Source organism: Zonotrichia leucophrys, chromosome 1A (genome assembly GCF_028769735.1).
Source record: "Zonotrichia leucophrys gambelii isolate GWCS_2022_RI chromosome 1A, RI_Zleu_2.0, whole genome shotgun sequence".
Lineage (NCBI taxonomy): Eukaryota > Metazoa > Chordata > Aves > Passeriformes > Passerellidae > Zonotrichia > Zonotrichia leucophrys.
In genome coordinates this window covers 53,738,026-53,755,948 of record NC_088170.1, presented here as the reverse complement: position 1 = coordinate 53,755,948, position 17,923 = coordinate 53,738,026, and the positions used below count along the sequence as shown (strand labels likewise).

The 17,923-nt window shown below is 39.6% G+C and overlaps 1 long non-coding RNA gene across 2 annotated transcripts; it reads right to left on the bottom strand.

The window, feature by feature from the left end:
• Window positions 1-1,162: 1,162 nt before the first annotated feature.
• Window positions 1,163-5,378, bottom strand: LOC135457931 (uncharacterized). Of its 2 annotated transcripts, XR_010442802.1 has the most exons (4): window positions 5,282-5,378; window positions 4,545-4,720; window positions 3,435-3,531; window positions 2,038-2,150 (listed from the first exon to the last, which is right to left on the bottom strand). It is a non-coding gene; the product is annotated as an uncharacterized LOC135457931 (long non-coding RNA). The 2 variants fall into 2 exon arrangements; XR_010442801.1 differs by having other exon boundaries at window positions 1,163-3,531.
• Between the last annotated feature and the right edge of the window lie 12,545 nt (window positions 5,379-17,923).

Sequence of the window (17,923 nt, the reverse complement as noted above, 5' to 3'; positions counted from 1 at the left end):
TACCCTGAAATACCCCATTAATCCCCATTAATCTTTGCCCCTCTGCCCTCGATATGGATGGGAGGGCAGGAACTGCCCCTGTGCCCCTGGATATGGATAGGGTGGGAGGGCTGAAGCTGCCCTTGTGCCCCTGACATGGATGGGAGGGCAGGAGCTGCCCCTGTGCCCCTGACATGGATGGGAGGGCTGGACCTGCTCCTGTGCCCCTGATATGGATGAAAGGGCTGGAGATGCCCCTGTGTCCCCGATTGTGGGAAGGCTGGAGCTGCCCCTGTGCCCCTGACACGGATGGGAGGATAGGAACTGCCCCTTTACCTACCCCCAATATGGGTGGGAGGGCTGGAGCTGCCCCTTTACCCCCAATATGGGTGGGAGGACTGGAACTGCCACTGTGCCCCCACAGTGGAAGGGCTGGAGGTGCCCCTGTGCCCCCGACATGGATGGGAGGGCTGGATCTTGGGTCACTGGTTCTGCCAGGCTCTGCCATCACACAGCCCCTCAGTTCTGCCCTCACTGCAGAGTTTCCTACACAGCACTGCAGGCACAGTCCCACTAAACCCCACTTCTGCCCAAGTCCCTTTTTCTTTCTGTATGGCCATATCTGTTGCAGATGTCCAGCATGAGGTGCAGGCAGAAGTGCCAAGGAGGGCAGAGGACAGTGGCTGGCATTTGGTGAAAACAAAAAATACAGCCAACTTCTGCGGAAATATTATTATACAAGGTAAACTGCTCTTACAGCCTTTTTAGAATCCATACCTAAAAACCCTAACAAACTTTAGAGCTGGCCTCAATAAACGCTTTTTATTTTAAAGGCACAGTTGATAATGTGGCATATACCTCTAATTAGAGTGTACAGGGAATAAAAAGTAAATTAAAAGGCCTGCTCTTCTGGGACTTAATTTTTTTTTGTCTTGTCAATGTTTGTGCGCTATTTAATCATTCCAGAGGTATGAATAAAGTAATAACATTTAAATTGTTTGGAATTTATTGTTCACATGTAGAAAAAAAAAGAATTGATTTCTACCTCCTTTAAATGAGATATAATAAAACATAAAGAATCTGGAAAATTGTAGCTTTCCCCGATAAAATAAATGATGTGACAAGTATAACTGCCTACAGAGAAACATAAAATGTCCTTGAATCATTTTGAGTAGTAGCAAACAATATTTATTCCTCATGACCTAGTACTTTTGTCCAGAAGCAATAGCCATTAAAAGCATTCACAATTTTAAAGTGACATAAAATCAGTACAGGTGAGGGATTTTGGACACGTGGCAGGGCATATACTTCAGGGAAGCTTTCCTTACAAACAATACTTTCATCCATACAAAAATATCATCAACAGACATGTCTCTAATTATCAGAGTCTTTAAGTCTAAACTTGTCCTTCCTGAAACTACTGTTGATTCTTGTGGAGACAAGATGTGCCTCTGTATTTTTTAATATTCAAAACAGACCTTCTATCATGGATATCTTTCTTACAGAGATATGAAATGATATGAAAAATTTTTCCCTGCTTACTTTTCATTTGTGTCTTCATGCCAGGCTAAGCACAGCCCTGGCTGAGTGTACATGATGCATTTGATGCTAAGGGTGCTGGATGGATAAGGAACGTGACTGACAAGTCCTTAAAAAAGATTTGTCACATGGATTTTAAGCTAAAAAAAGCTCTATGAGAAATAGAATTCATCCTCAATGTTAAACTTGCTAATATTTTCCCAGCAGCTAGTGGAAATAGGGAATGATATAAAACATGGATGATCACAGAACAAGAACATTGTTTTCTAATTAACTTGACTGGATCTGACATAATTAACTTATGAGAATCAGTGCAGTTTCTATCAGTATTTTGAGACTATCTCGGATCTTGTTCTGTCATAATGGACTCCTTCAGACACAGGACAGGCATGCTATCTCTGAGTGGATGAAACTGGTTTCTCATCTGCATGTGACACACAAGTCTTTAGTTCAAGAGGTTCTTCATTTTCCTTCTCTTTTCTTAGGAAAAAGGAAAACTTTACCATGAAGCAACTGGACTGAAGGACTGCCTTGACATGCAGCACTTGTCAAGATAGCTGGGCTGCATTTCTTTGTAAAATGTTCTGCCATCCTGCTTCTGCCATGGAGGCCCCTCAGCATCAGCAGGTGTGCTGTAGTACAAAGAAAGCAGGACAGCTCAAGTTACACAGGAAAAGGATTCAGCTAAAGAAGCTAAACTGACTTCTACACCTTCTTCAGTAGAATCCCACTGTGAATAGGCATTAGGAAGAGATAACTTTGGGCAGCTTGGGCCAGTTTTAAAATTTTGCTACTTGCAAATTGTGCCAGAGAACAGCTGGGACTTTTGTTTTTCCACAGATACCTGCCCAACAGAATCTATTACTTTGGCCCTCCTGCCATATCTTGTCTCCTTAAGGTTTTTCTGTGCTCAAAAGGGATAGCTGCACTGCTAGAGCTAATGTTATCCCTCCTCCCTCCAGTGCAGGAACAGCTCATACAAGAGAAGGAGCTCCTTTGCCAGTACCACTGTCAGAATAAGCATCACAGGGAAAAAAAAACAATGTCATCTTGTTAAATGGAACCTATTAGAGCTAGGGTTTGGAGGGTTTTTGTATATTTATGTTGATAAACATAAAGCCCTGAGATGCCTTTGCTCCTAATAGGCCTAGTTGAGCTTGCAAAGTTTAAAAATATGGGCCTGTCTTGGGAGTGTAATTCAAGGGCTAATTCAGCAAAAAGCCAGAAAAGTTCTGTGTGCCTTTGTCTTCTGCTTAGCACCTGGAAATTTTCAGTGAAAATACTATATTGTATTAACAGAAAAATTCTCAAGTGAGTTATTCTTTAATTCTATGCAGCCTGCAGCCACAGTTCTTTTTTATTTTTTATTCCTTGGTGTTACTATTGAGTAAAGATGTGGATTGCCAAAGGTATGCATAAAGCTTCCTTGGCCCTCAGGATTGAAATGGCTTCTTTCACCTATTCTAGTCAGCACAATTATGTTAATTTTGTGCACTATTAGAAATATTTTGCATGACCTTTGAAAAGTCAGATAGGTTCAGAGCACTAATTTCAGGAGAAGTCAGATGCAGGGTAGCTTTTAAGGATGAGCCTCTGCTGTATTTTCACCAACACCATGAGCTGACATAAAGCTCCTCTGGTGCTCGTTGTACTCTGGCACTCACAGATCACAGCTCCTTCCCCTCCTGCCCACAAGCACTCTCTTCCCTTTCAGTTACATAAGAGTTTGTGCAACTGTACAGTGAACTGGAGCAAGAAAGTCATCAGGGTAAAACTAACTTGCTATAAAAGTGGTTAATTTGAATCTGAATTAACTCCTGGACAGTGTTGACCCTGTGGCCTCCCAGCACTGAGTGTGGCTGTGGCAGGGTGGGGAATGAGGCTCCTGTGAAATGGCTTCTGACAGAGCTCCTCACCTGTGACTCCTCTGGGAGCTGCAGTGTAGATGTGCACACACCACTGTTTCTCCTCCACAGCGTGGGGAAACCAGCCCTGTCCCACATCTCACTGATGCTGTGAAGACAAAATCTTACAGACTCTGATCTTCAGTTTTAACAGGTGTTAGGCAGGTGAATGAAAGTGGTAACTCCCAAAGTAGAACAGAAATAGCTGAATATCTTCAGAAACACAACAGGAATGCACCTATCAAATGTCAATCTTTTCACTCACTTTACGACTGGAGAATAACTCAGGCAACATGTGCCTGATCCTGTGCTATGCACAAGCACCTCAGGAGTCTCAGTGTATCAAAGCCTTTGGACTTGGATAGGAGAACTCATGTTTTCCTGCATTCATTGAATCAGTTTGAATAACTTCAGTGGCAAAAACACCATTTAGTGGTTACTCATGAGAACAATTTATGATTCTGTTGAAACAAACTAATTTGGATTTTGTGAGAGGAAAAATGTGTCTTATAGAACATTCTCTTTTCTGAAATACCTGAAATCTTTATGAATTCTAATGTAAAATAACCTTTGAGCAATTAGACCATCACTGCCTATACATATTGACAAGAGGCTCCTGTAGACACCTTCTGTAAAGTAGGTCCTCAAAAACTGATATGATAAAAAATGCTGTTTTTTAATATTTTAATTGATTTTTGCAATGGTTCTCAACAGATGCTGTAAATATGAATTTGAGTTAAACATTTATCAGGTTAATATTGTTTTACTCACAACTAAAATGAGAGATTATCAGAAAAATATACTTTTTCTCATCAGGCATAGAGAGAGAACAGGTTTAGAATCAACTCTGTGGATCTCTAAATTCTCTGAAGATATTCCATCAGTAATGAACACCACCTGTTCCTCCCTGCTGGTCAAGATCCCAGAGGGTAGGGCATGTATTAGGCATCTGAAAGAGCATTTAACAGCACTTGCCAAGCTGCTCAGCTTTTCAGAGATAACAGAGTTATTCTTAGAAACTTCTGCATGAGAGTCTTTCACAATTAGATGCAGCCAGGAGACAGTCAAAGAGTTCTCAATTGTATATATCCATGTAATGCAAATTTGAGTGGTTTATTTTACCTGAAGATCAAGTGTGTATAATCAGCTGTGTTCCTAATAGCAGTGAAGGTTATTTGGAGTTTTGGAGAAGGCAGCAACCATGACATCAGTTCTGACAGGAAATGACAAAGAACTTGGAATATTTCAGTACATGTTGAAACTTTCAGCTTCAGCACTCTATCATACTCTCCCTTGTTCTGGGGAAAAAAAAAAAAAGTAATTTTTTTCTAAACATATATAATTTTTCAGTGAATGCCTAGATCAAATAGAGAAAGCCTGTATTTCTCAGCAGTAAGAAAAAGACTGAAAAACGTTATGAAGGGAAGAAAATCAGGACTACTTTTTAGATGGCTTTTAGTTCATGACCTATCAGGATATTGCTTCCTCACTGATGTTGGTCTATGGTGAGTCAGATTCAAAGATGTATCAGGCATTCATTTTCTGTAGAATCAAGCCAAGAGAATCCATACCACTTGGAGTTATTAAAAAGTCTTCCTGTTAGATATATTGTCAGATATCTGTACACTGATGAATTCACTGCATTATAATGCAGATTGCATATTTTATGATTATTCTCAGAATATACTGAAATTCTTGTGTGATGACAGAAAGGATGCTCGAAAATTCCCTTTCCACCTCTTTTTTTTTTTTTTTTAATAATGAAGAAATGCATGTCCATCAGAGCAATTTTCCATTTTATGTTTTTATTAAGGCTTCATTACAAGTCAGCCAACATAGACAGAAAGAGTGTTACTCACCTGAAAAAGTTTTGGATAAGCCACTTGTGTAATAGAATTTCACTTCTATGGAGCCTTTGCCTTCATCTGCAGTGCCTAGAGCTGAGTTTTTAGAAATCTTTGGGACAACTGGAGGAAGAAATAATGTTAAATGGTAAAACCCAAAAAGAATAGTAAGGAATAGATCTATCATCTTGCTCTGAATGAGGTTGAACTAAACTAGGAAACAAACAAATTTCCTTTTCACAGGGAACCATCATTTAAGCAAATCTGGGTGATGAAGAAATATCTAATGAGTCTTAATTTTGTGTCCATGAGGGAACATCTAACAAAAAGTGTTTGGCTTATGATTTAGTTGTGGAGACATATAAACAGATAGATAATTTTGTACTTGCCCATGATCTTTATGTCAAATACTCTCTTTTAGGTTGTTTCTGTCAAACTATCTGCAAACACTGTCAGATCATCTTCTGCATGAGCTGTGGATAATCCAGAAATCTCAATGGCTATGCTGATATCTTTGAGTTACTGCTTTCTTGACATATTAGTTTACGTGTCTAGACTGATTTCCACAAGATTGGTAGTTGTCTTTGGAGGTGGAAACATGATATTTAAATGATTTTTTATTTCTTGAGGATTGAACTATAAAAATATTGGATTTGTTTTGCAATGTTGCTTCTTATGGGATGCACTATAAAAATTCAATTCTGAAACATTACTCAATAATCTGAGAAGAAAGAGATTCTGTTTTCATGCTACTTTATTACTACTTTCATGGAAAAGAAAAATGTGGATATTGTGAACCTGGAAATCAAGATCTAATCCTATCATCTTCTGTTGCCATTACAGGATGTTTAATTCAGAAATTGAAATGAAGGGATCTTTTTGCCTTGTTTTCTTTTTGTCAAGTAAGCGTTTCATTATTTGAGTAGCATATAAAATACACCCCCAAACCACAGAAAAAAGTAATATTAAGCTTCATAATAAAATATACATTTTAGTTTTCCATTCTCTGGTTCTTGTCAGCTAATGTGCTTTTAATTTACCACTCAAAATTAATTTCAGAATTCAAGTCAGCAGTTGATGTAGTAAAGTTACCGTGTCATGTAATGTCAGTCCCTATGTTTGTACTACTAAAAATCTGTGTTAGATATTATTGAATATTTTTAATACACAAAGATTACAAGCACATACATCTGTGCTTATTACTGACCTGGATTCTAGGGTTTTAAATGATGGTGCATATTATATGAAACATCTTTCCAGAGAGCAGTATCTGGCTATGTATTTGTATTTTGATATTGGCTACAATTTTAGTAGATATTTACTTTAAAAATGTGTTACATTTCAAATATTTTAAGTCAATTGATTTGCTTTTCTGATAGCTCATATAACCTTACAAACAACCTGAATTTGATACATGTACTTTGTTCTAACTTATAAAATAGTCATTAGAGTTTCTATGAGAAAATGATATGTCTACTAGGAGTTGAAAATCCTGATCATATGATTAGAAAACACTGGTACATCCTCTCCCTCCCCAAAACACGTATTTATCCATCATGGACGATGAAGCTAATTATACAGGATCTCCTTGCATGCTGACTGAAGCCCGTTTGCATGTTAATGTGGAGAAGAAACAGCATTAAGACTGTCAGTGCTGGACATGCTTCAATGTTGCCTTTTAATTAAAAGTTCAAATTTCTGAGAGAATAGCTGGAAAAGAATGTACCGGAATCTTACACAAGAGCTCGACTTACAAAACACAGCAGTCACATGGGTTTGTTTCCTGTCACACACTGTTAGCATCAATGACACTGCTGCTGCCAAGTTCACTTGATCTATGCATAAAAGAGATGCTTACTTTTCAAGAGTTATTTGCCCAGCAATAATGAAAACATCCCAAATTCCTTCATAGTTAACATGCCCCCACCCCCAGACATTATTAATATGCGGCCATACAGATCAAGAAAAACAAAGTATTGAATTGCTGACCTCAGGATTTTCCTGTGGGGTGGGGGTTGCTTTGGTTTGGGGTGGTGTAAGTTTTCTCATCAGGAGCAGAGTTTGATTTTAATAGCTGCTGCATGAAAGCACATTTTCTCTATTTACTGGCTTATCTGTAATGTTTTGCATGGATTTCTAGATTGAAGTTCCTCTTATTAATGAAAATTGAGATAGCTGGCAATTCTTTCAAAGCTAGGTTTATGTCCTGAAAGTGTAACAGCCCAAGGAAAATAATGCCCCAAGTTTGTGATTTAAATCATTCATTCCTAACAGTAAGTGAATATCATACTTTCAAAAATAACATGTCAAAGTTTCCCAGAGATATTCATTCCAATGGCTCACATCTGATTATCTGTTGCACTGGGGTAAACACAAAGTAATTTTCCTTGCACAAGAAAATCAGCTCTGTCATCACACAGCTATAAATTGAAGCAGAACTGGCCCACCCTTTTTTGATTTTGAAATGTAATGGCTCAGCTTAGAACAGCAGTAGAATAATATTTGCATATTTGGTCCATTTTAAAGTCAAATACCATTATTTAAATGATAATTGGAATACTTTCTTTAGTAAAGACAGCATAAACAATACATACATGAATTAATCATCTTTCCTTATGAACTTTACACTTCAATGAAGGAGATAATTTAGCCAATGAACAACTACATTGATCAGCATAATATATCTAAAGTTGCATTAGATAAATGAAGAAAATCTTTTCAGTGAAAAGGGGGTTGACCTTGGTGCAGTCTTGTAATGTTTTTTCAACTTAAATTCCATTTGATTGTTGATTGTTTTAAAAGTAATGTTTTAAAGAAACAAATGTCAGATCAGAGGAAAGGCAGTCTAAACCAGTGTCCTCCCTCTGTGAGTGAAAGAGGATGCCTAATTAAGCAAAATCCTACAGATATGTATAATATTCTCTCAATCTGTTGTTCTAAGTTCTTATGCTTCTTGTGTTCTGTGGTTTGGCTTTTCCAGTGAATATTAAAAGCAGAGGATGCACTTGAGACACCATGTTTCTGTTAACCATTCAAAAATTTGCTCTGTTTGCTTAATTTTTATTTTTCCCCATGTCATGGTTTGACAGGAAGGAGTGGGAATTCTGGGAAGCTGTGGTCAAACCAATGAAGGTTTTGGGTTTCATACTGACACCTGGTGTAGCCAGTGGGGTTTGGACACACCTCCGAGAATACACAGGGGTTAAAAGCAAGGCACTGCCCTGGCACTTCCTCTTTTGGACATCGTCGGGCGAAGAGGTCAGATCTCTTCCCCCGCCCGGCCCGCTGCTGCTGGGCGGGGGAGGGGCCGCCATGCGGTAGGCCTGGGGCCTGGACAGAGGTGGGGGTTGAGGGGGCTTTCAAGGATGGAAGGGTGGCGGAGCCCCAAGAGACATCGAGACATCGGGCAGCCAGCCCCCCTCCCCCCCCCCCCCCCGGAGAGAGAGAGCCGGCGGCACCGAATGTGATGGCAGCCAGCCAGGAGGAGAAGGGGGGAGGGAGAGAGAGCCCGGCCGGCCGCAGCAGCAGCACGTGTGGGAGTATCATCTCGTCCCAGGACAGACAGAGACTGAAAACTTTTAACCCTTTCTTGCATGATTGGGGCCTTGCAAAAATGCTAATCCTCCTCGAAGCTGAATAAGAAGGGAGATGAGAGATGAGATGAGATAAGGACTTTGGCCCGGAGATTGTGGAGATGATTGGATGGGGAGAGATGATTTGGAGTGGCCTTTTGGCTGGACTTTTTCTTGTAGCCATGGACTCAGTTGTTCCTGTGACACAGACTGCATTTAGGGGGAGGCAGTGCCTCAAAACCCGGAGGGTTCATTTGTGAGGACCCCCTGGCCCCAGGGGGTTGGAAAAATATGGGGGGGACAGTTGTCCCAAAAGCAGAGACTGTGCCTTTTTGGAGTGAGACAAGGCATCCTTGAAAGACCACCCTAAAAGCAGCTCTGGCCATGTCTCGGTGGTGAGAGCACTGGGCATGGAAGGAACATGTCACAAGCGGCAAAAGGACTTTTTTTTCCCCCCGGGCGGTGCCGAAGTGACAAGGAAGCATCCGAGGTTTCAGTGTGTTTCCAGAAGCCTATGGAACAAGAAGGACTCCTTTCCTCTTCATGAACTGCAGTTTGAGTATACTAAAGTGTCGTGCCGGGCTGGGCAGTTGGTGTTTTTGAGAGAATGTATTGGATTGGGAAAGTCAGGGAGTGGGGAGGAGGAAAAGTGGTTTTTGTAAGGTTTTCAATTTTTTTCTTTTCCTTATAGTCTTTCCCTATTTTTCCTGTAGTTTTAGGTAATAAAGTGTTCTTTATGTTTAAGTTGGAGCCTGTTTTGCTTATTCCTGGTCACATCTCACAGCAGACACCAGGGTGAGGCATTTTCATGGGGGCACTGGCTCTGTGCCAGGCTCAAACCATGACACCCCAAAAAACAATTCCATATTTTTTATATTTTCCTTTTTTCTGAACTTCAGAATGTGTGTACACATTTTGTTGTATTATGAATACATGACAGATTGCCTGATCACATGAAAAAGCAGTATAAACCAAAGTCACCTTTGGCCTGGTTACCTTTCCAGGATTTTGATCCAGATTCCTTTTAAAGAACTCTTACTCTAGACAACCAGATCAGCTCAGAGGCCAGATCTTCCTTATAAAAGAGCCTCTAAATGCTAACATTTTCTGTTACTTCACTTTTGATAGCTATCACAGAACTGCACCAATTAACCAAGGAATAAAATAGTAGACAACTGGGTGCTCACAGCTGCTCAGGTTCTGCTTTAATCCAGGACACTGCATCTGTTTGAGCCTTTTCATTGTGGGGCTTGGATGCTGTGGGCTCTCAACATTTTCAGTTCAGAGGGAGAGGCACCCTATGACTGCAGCTCAGGTCTTGGGTGACCCAAGTCACTTCCAAGGGGCAAAGCTGTGAGTAGTGACTAGTCAGACCAGATGTTCCAGCTGTGGACACATCTTGCTCAGGTGTCTGAGTTTGGATAAGTCCAGGCAGCATAGCTGAAAGACAAGTAAGGTTAAACAGTCTAACAAATAATTGATAAATTGACACTTTTTGGTGGATTATCTATAGAGTTTAGTTTGTTTTTTTTTCAAATTCATTTCCTACACAAGTTTCAATAGACTTTTTAAGTTGAAATATGTGGTTATGACGAATTTTCAAAGCTCACACCTACAGAACACTGGAACATACTTCACTTGTGCACGTGGGAGAGTCATCACCAGACACTTTCCAATGCCCAGACAAACATCAGAGAAAAAAGATCCCACTTGAGTGATGTGAGTAACCATGTCTACACAACACAGCCAGATTTTCAATGTCCATGAATGATTGTATCATTAAATGGTTCAGAAAAGCGATTACTGGGGAAGTTGAATAATTGACTGTATCCTCAAAACTGAATTCTCTATATGGATATTTGACATAATTAAGATCTTAAATGTATCAAATAAAGCTTTTGTTGTGAATTAGTCACTCCATGACAGCTACAAGCACAAAAAGATGTAAACACACATCAAATATTGCTTTGTGAAATTTGTCACAATTGACAGCCTTCTGTTAAGGTCTCTGACAGAATGTAAATGGGGTCTTTATTATTTGAATAATGTAGAAAAGAGGAATATGTCAAGTCTATTGAATTTATTTAGACTTTATCACTCTTCAGTTGTACCAAAACAGCCCCGTGCTCCCTACAAACATTTTGCCAGAGACAATATTTTACCTTTTTATAGCAAAAAATAATTAATAACCTTTAAAAATATGAAAGATCATTTTAACTTTCTTCTAATCTGTTTGTTTTAAAAAAACCAAAATAGAAGTAGAAGATACACTTAAACTGTATTCAGAAATTAGCAAAGGAAGATTAGCCAAAAAAATTCTCTTTACCCAAAAACAGATAAACTGTTTGACTTTATTTATTTATCTGTTTATTCTTGTTCTCACAAAATATTCCAGAGAATTAATAATGTATTTTGCAAATAAGTTATGATCTAAGACATCAATCTGAGAAGCCACATATGCACATATCTGATCAGGGAAGTACTTAGCCATATGCCCTGCATCAGTGAGACTCAAGCATATTCAGTGAGATCCTTTCCAAAATTAAGGCCTGAGGCAGTGAGATATTGAAGGAGAATGTTATGACAAAAAGTCATGGAATCATAGAATCATGTATGTTGTAAAAGAGACCTCTAAAAGGATTGAGTCTGATCATGAACCCAGCTCTGCCAAATCCACCAGAAAATCATGTCCCTAAGTTCCACTGGACTAACTTGGTTAGTCTGACCAATAAATGTACAGAGGTAAAAACAGACTATTTTTTAAATGGAATATTTCAAGGATCCCATTCACAGCACAGGCGCCAAGAAGCCCTGGTTGCATGACCAGGCTGGGGATATGCCATGGGAAAAGGGTGAGTGGTGTGGGAAGACTGAGAGCCAGTGCTGGGGCTGAAAGATGAAGATGAAATCACCACCTCTGCCATCACGTGGCTGCAGCCTTTCACATTCCCTCCAAGATGTGAATATCGTTAATGACTTTTCAGAACCTCCACACTCAGATACTGTTTGCCTTGATTTGTTGGGTAACATTTTGCATGTTCACTTAGTTTTTGGTTTTCTGGGATGTAATTCTTGGTTCTTAGGTTTGATTCTCATTCCTGCACTTCCTCCGTTTATGTTGATTTAAGGAGTCCTACATGCTCATGATATTGTTTTTAAAAGCATCAAGCCTTGTCTTTATTAGACAAATATTTGATTTATCTAAATTAAACTCTCAACTGATTAGTCATAAAATGTTGCTTCAATCCTACTCCTTCCTTTAATGCAACAGCATGTATGTGGATTCACCTTTCCTCCCCATTTTTACTTGCCACCCAGCATTTTCCTGTGAGAGCTACTTGTTGCAATGGTTGACGCTGGAACTCTTTTTTGCAGCTACTATAGAAACTGGCTCTGTCACTGTTTTGTATTGAAAATAAGCCTAAAAAGCAATAAAATCAAGTGTGGAAAGAAAATGGCAAGATTTTTGAATTCTGAAGTTAAGCTCAGCATCATCCTTACAGCATGGGGAAATAGCATTTGGGATTCTTGGCTCATTCCTTCCCTTCTTCTCTTGGCATATGCTGAAAACTGAAGAAACACATTAACAGCCAGACACTCCCTATCCTCAAGGGTCTCATTTCTCAAGCATACTTAGTACTCTTGGGCACCAAATGGAGACCATTTTTTTTGGTGCTCAGAGGAAAATGATTTGATTTAGGTATTTGAGAATGTGGTGCTGACAAGTTTGAAAGAGGGAAGCTGACGATCATGATGCTTGATTCTTTTTGAAATCTATCTGTGAATGCTTGTGAACAAGACAAACCTCCTAATTTCTTCAAATTCCCTAATATTTTTCCAATGTGAGATGTTCCTTTGGGAAAGTTAAAAAAAAAAAAACAACTACTAAGTCTGTCATTTGACCCACATTTGTTTCAACTCTAATGCAGCACAAGCAACCCTTACTACTTCATACCTCCGGTTACTCATTCTCACTCTTCCATCACTCCCTCATGTTGTCAGTACAACCATTTGCAAGGCTTTGAAGAGAACTTGATTAGATAAGTGACCTGGGTTAAACATAAATCTTCCACATTCACTCATTTACAGGGTTGTTTTTCAGCCATATCAGCTCCTGATCCAGATGACCACGTGAGCCCCAGTGTGAGGCAGATGTGAGGTGGGGGAAAAAACACCTCAGATGCCCATCAGTGCAGTTGGCACTGTGAATGTCCTTAAACAAATCATGAAAATGCACCAAGCCATCTGCTCTTCTTCTCCTCTCTCCATGGCTGAGAGAACCTTTTCCTTTCTACCCCCCAAAAGAGCTGTGCCTTTAATTTGGTGTTTTCAGTCTGTCTCATGATGTTGCAGCTGGAGAGGCTGAGATGGGACAGCGTGTGGGATTTGAAAGATCAGGCAGGATCTATATGTTGGGTGGGCCCCAGTGCCTGAGCTGGATGAGCAGCACTGCATAGGCTGCTACAGGTGAAGAAGCACATCAAGATCTTACACCTATGGGACAGCGTGGGGACTGTGGTGAGATGAGGATGGAAAGATGGAGTCAGGGATGGCAAAGAAATAAACATCAGTTTTGAACCCTGCTTCATTTTTGAGCTAACCACTCTTTATACAAAAGCCTGAAACCAGGTTAAGGCACAGAATTCTAGGTGGAATATCTACATTGAAGCTTGCTGAAGTTTAGTTGCCCCATTTGAACTTCATGTGTTTCAGTTAATTTGTCTTACTTTTCTTGAGAGAGACCATTAAAATAAACCTCAGAAGGAACTATGTGTTTGGGTCTTGTGCACCCCATGTGATTCCAATGCCAGGTTTGTATTTCCAGTTTTAGTTTATGCACTGGCCTCCTCCCTTCTGGCAGGCCCCGGCAGCCCTGCTCCATTGCCAGTGGACCAGCTGCCCACACAAATGCTGTGAGAAGCAGGAGGGACACCACAGTAGTCAGGCAGCCCTGGGCTGTGTGTTGATTTCTGGGGCAGATGACTCAGAGCAGAGCCACTGGAAGCCCTGATGTCCTTTAGTCCTTTTTGTCCCTAAGACATGGAGGTGACAGTCTGTTCTCCAGGACAACCGCAAGGTGTGTTCATCATGAGGCCCCTGACTCAAATTGTACTCCTCTCTGGCCCCCCATCTCTGGTTCCACAGTGCAAGGCAAAACCACAATTACAAGAATTTTAGTTCTGGGAGGAAGCTGGTAGGTGAAGGAATTTAAATAACCAACAATTACCCAGGAAAATATGTTACATATTTTTTAAGAGAATTGGGCTGTGAGCTCTCAAATTTCAATTGGAAATTCTTTGATATGACAACTGTGGTTTGAATTTACACTAGTTTCATCAAGGATATTAATTTATCATGCACTGACATTTTTTCTCCCAGGACAGCATTTACCAAATAAGATTTCTTGAGCTTTCTCAACATTTTAAGAAATATTTTCATTATTTTCAGTTTAATTCATTTATGTCTAATTTAATTCATTTAGATAATTAATTCATTTCAAGATTTTTGAGCCTTTTTTAAATCACCGACCTATAAATTTACTTACTATATGGGATTTTCAAAACTCTTAGGGTTCTAATTAAATCACAAAACCTGTTTGGACTTGATCATCACAAGTGTTAAATTGACTTCTTGAGAGCCATTAACGAGACATGATAATGTCAGGTGTTTTACTTTTTCTTTAAGTGACAGAAGAAATTCAACTGCTGTGAGCTTGAGCTTAAAAACGCCATTAAACTGAAATAATTGCTGTTAAAGGTTCATTTCTTTAACCTTTTGTTCGATAAAAACTCAGAACAGGTTAACTCAACAGCTGAGAACACATTTAATCTTGATTGCTTCATTCTAGCATTACTTAATTTAATTCTTTTATCTTTATCCCTAGCTTTGAAATCTTACCAGCTCTTTCCAAGCCACTGTGATTGATAGTCATATTACTCTCATGTGAATTGGTAGTGAAGGTGATGTTTCTCTGCTTTGAAAGCAATGCCACAAATGAAATTGAAAACCATACTTTTAAAAAGAGAAAGAGTACTTATGATTTGCTTAAAATTATCAACCTTGGTGCCAATACAAAAATTGAAGTATAAGAGTAGCCTCATTTACTCATATCCTACATTTAATTTACATTTTATATCAACCCTTAAGTGCCAATTTTAATGCTAAATGGGCTGTTACTTTGGAAATAGATTATTTGGTTTGATGGAGTGCCAGAAGCTTTGACATCTATTTCAGCACAAGGATAGTTGAGGAAAACCATCTTACATGCAAGGATTTTCAAGGACAGCAGGAATATATTGTTCTATTCGGGAAACTCTGTATGCTAGACACATGCTGTTTACAGCTTATATGGACTGCAAGTGGTAAAACACTCTGCAAGCATTTACCCAGTGTTTCCATTACTCAGACAGCCTTGGTATTAGCTTGCCCTAGCATGTGGATCTTTTAAGTTCTTCCAGCTCAGCTGATTTAGAGGTCTAGTTTTACTACAACACTTTCACAGCAAGAATAGCAAAGAAACTGGGAGTCCACACCAAGGTTCAGGTTACTGATTTTGTGTCAAGGCTGGCAACAGGAGAGCCCTGCAGAGCTGAACTCTCAGAGAGCAGTCTGGGTGGCTTCTGTAGCAGTACCTGAAATCAGCTCACTTGGGAGCTCCAGGTCCACCCTCTGCCTGCCTGGGCACATCCCAGTTTGGGCATTTGGGTCCTGCCTTCTGTCTAGGCAGTTCACAGATGTCTAGGGAAATACCTAAATGTCTCCTGACTTTCCTGGGTGAACCACCAGGCATGTTCAGAATGTGTCTGACACGCTGTACCAGGAAAATCTAGAAGTTATTGTTTTCATTCAGAAACAATTATTCTCCATTGTGGGAGCCAACCAGTTTGATCACCATCCTAGATACTCTCCTCCTTGAAGGGACTGAGTCTATAGCTCCTGGTGGCAAATCACTCTGGTGGACACCAGCCATGAGGTGGCTTTCCACAGAGGCTGGACTTCTTCGCAGAGAGAGGGAAGGATTTGTGCTACCACAGGGAAAACGAAGGAGGAAAGTGCACCTCTGTCTGCCAACACAGAGGGTGATTACCCATAAAGTCTTAGACTCTCCTTTGCTTCCACAAATGCTTGTAGATTTATTCAGTGATTGACTTTTTAATGTGACATTCCTAGATTAAGGACTACAAGTCATACTTATTTACATAATTTGTATTATTACATTAGCATCTAGAGTCCCTAACAAGGTTGATCTCTAATATTCTAGTCAAGGTGTTCATTTGTTGAGGGTCAGTCCCTAAGAGATTACAATTTAAAAAAGAAAACACAGCAGTCAGGGAAGGATGGAGGTCTTACAATGTATATGTGCTCAAACCATTATCCCTTTTCCATTTGTTTGAATTTCTCTTATATTTATATGGTTCTGTCTCTCCCATTTTTGTGGTGAGCCGAAGGGCTCTGTACACACCAAAATAACCAAAATTTTTCTAATATCTATCATCATGCAGGTATTATTTCTGAAGGGCATTAGAATAACACTCATGACATACTGAAACTATTCTTTGTATCAATATAAACAGACTCTAAATGAAGTGCATAAACTGAGCCATGTTCTATTTTGCATTTGAAAGATTTACAGGGTGCTAAGCATACAAACTATCCTAGATCTGCGAAGGGCCCTAAAATATATCCCTTCAAACTGAAAGCACGAATACTTCTGAGAGCTTAAGTTTGATTAATGATATCAATGGCTGTAAACATTTGGTTTTCAGATTTTGACCTTAAACAATGCAAGAGCCACTGAAGAACCACCACTCATCACATGTAGTTTACAGTCCTGTTTTTTTCTGGTCTGTCTTTTCAGTATTGCTCAAAGCTTTGTCAGAGTTAGACCTTGCCACTTTTTTTCTCTTTTTTTTTTTTTTTAGTATGAGATTTTGTAACAAGAAGAGTTGGTTTTGATAGTTCATAGAAATTAAATCAGTAGTGAAGCAATAACCTATTAACCTTGCAAGAAAGGGTCACAGTAGGCAAGGTGTGAACTGAGGCCTGTTCTGCTCTTAGAGGCACAGGGACCAGTTTTCACATTCTACCTAAGCCATGCAAGCTATGCTAGTTTGAATTTACTCAAACTACATGAAGCCAAATCAGTGTGCTGCACATACTGCCCTTGAGATTCACATGGAATAAAAATATCTGTATTGATCTGTGCACCTGTCTTCCTCATTCTCTTCCTTTATCCCTTGTGCACACCTCAAACCCTGTGGAAAAATCTTTTGATAAGTAGGCAATCTGTCCCTTTGGTTGCATGCACCTCTCTGGACCCAACATCAAGAACCATTAGAAGCAGGTGAAATTTTGTTACCAGTGATGCAAAGATTCTTTGTATTATGATGTTCTCTGAAATATTCTCTCTATATATAAATTTTTTAAGGAAAAGACTAAAGAAACTCACTAGTTCAACTAAAGATCTTTGTGGGTGAACTGGAGGAACAGTGTCATGTCTCCTCTGTGATGCTCAGAACTGCACAGAGCACAAAGTGAGGCTGTACCAACACTGAATGCAGAGGGATAACTGCAGATTTTCGCCAGCTGTTTATGCTGTACTTGATGCACCCCAGGATGGGGTTTGTTTTCTTGGCTGCCAAAGCAAATGTTGCATATTTGCATATGTATTATTGCATTGTATTTGTATTCAGTCCTTCCAGTTCATCAAGGATCCAAGAAAACTACTACTACAAACGACTGTTAAGTAAAAACTAGATTGGCCCTGAATCATGCTGAAAGGAATAAGTGGTAGGGGATATTAACACAAGGTTTTGCAGATATTAGCTGGACATCACAATAGGCAATACCAAGTTTCTTAATTTTTTTCAGAAGTCTGTTATACTGCTAACATTAAGCCCAATTTTGTGGCTACACTGAATGTAGCAGAGTTCAGGATATGTTAAGTATTGGAGCAACAGTTAAGATTTAAAAAAATTAAAATATGAAGGTGGGAAAGATAGAGTTGTGGAGAATATTCTAGGAGTAATATTGTAGAGAAGGATCTGATGGGAGAGGGTGAGGATGCTGGGCCAGATCCCTGCCT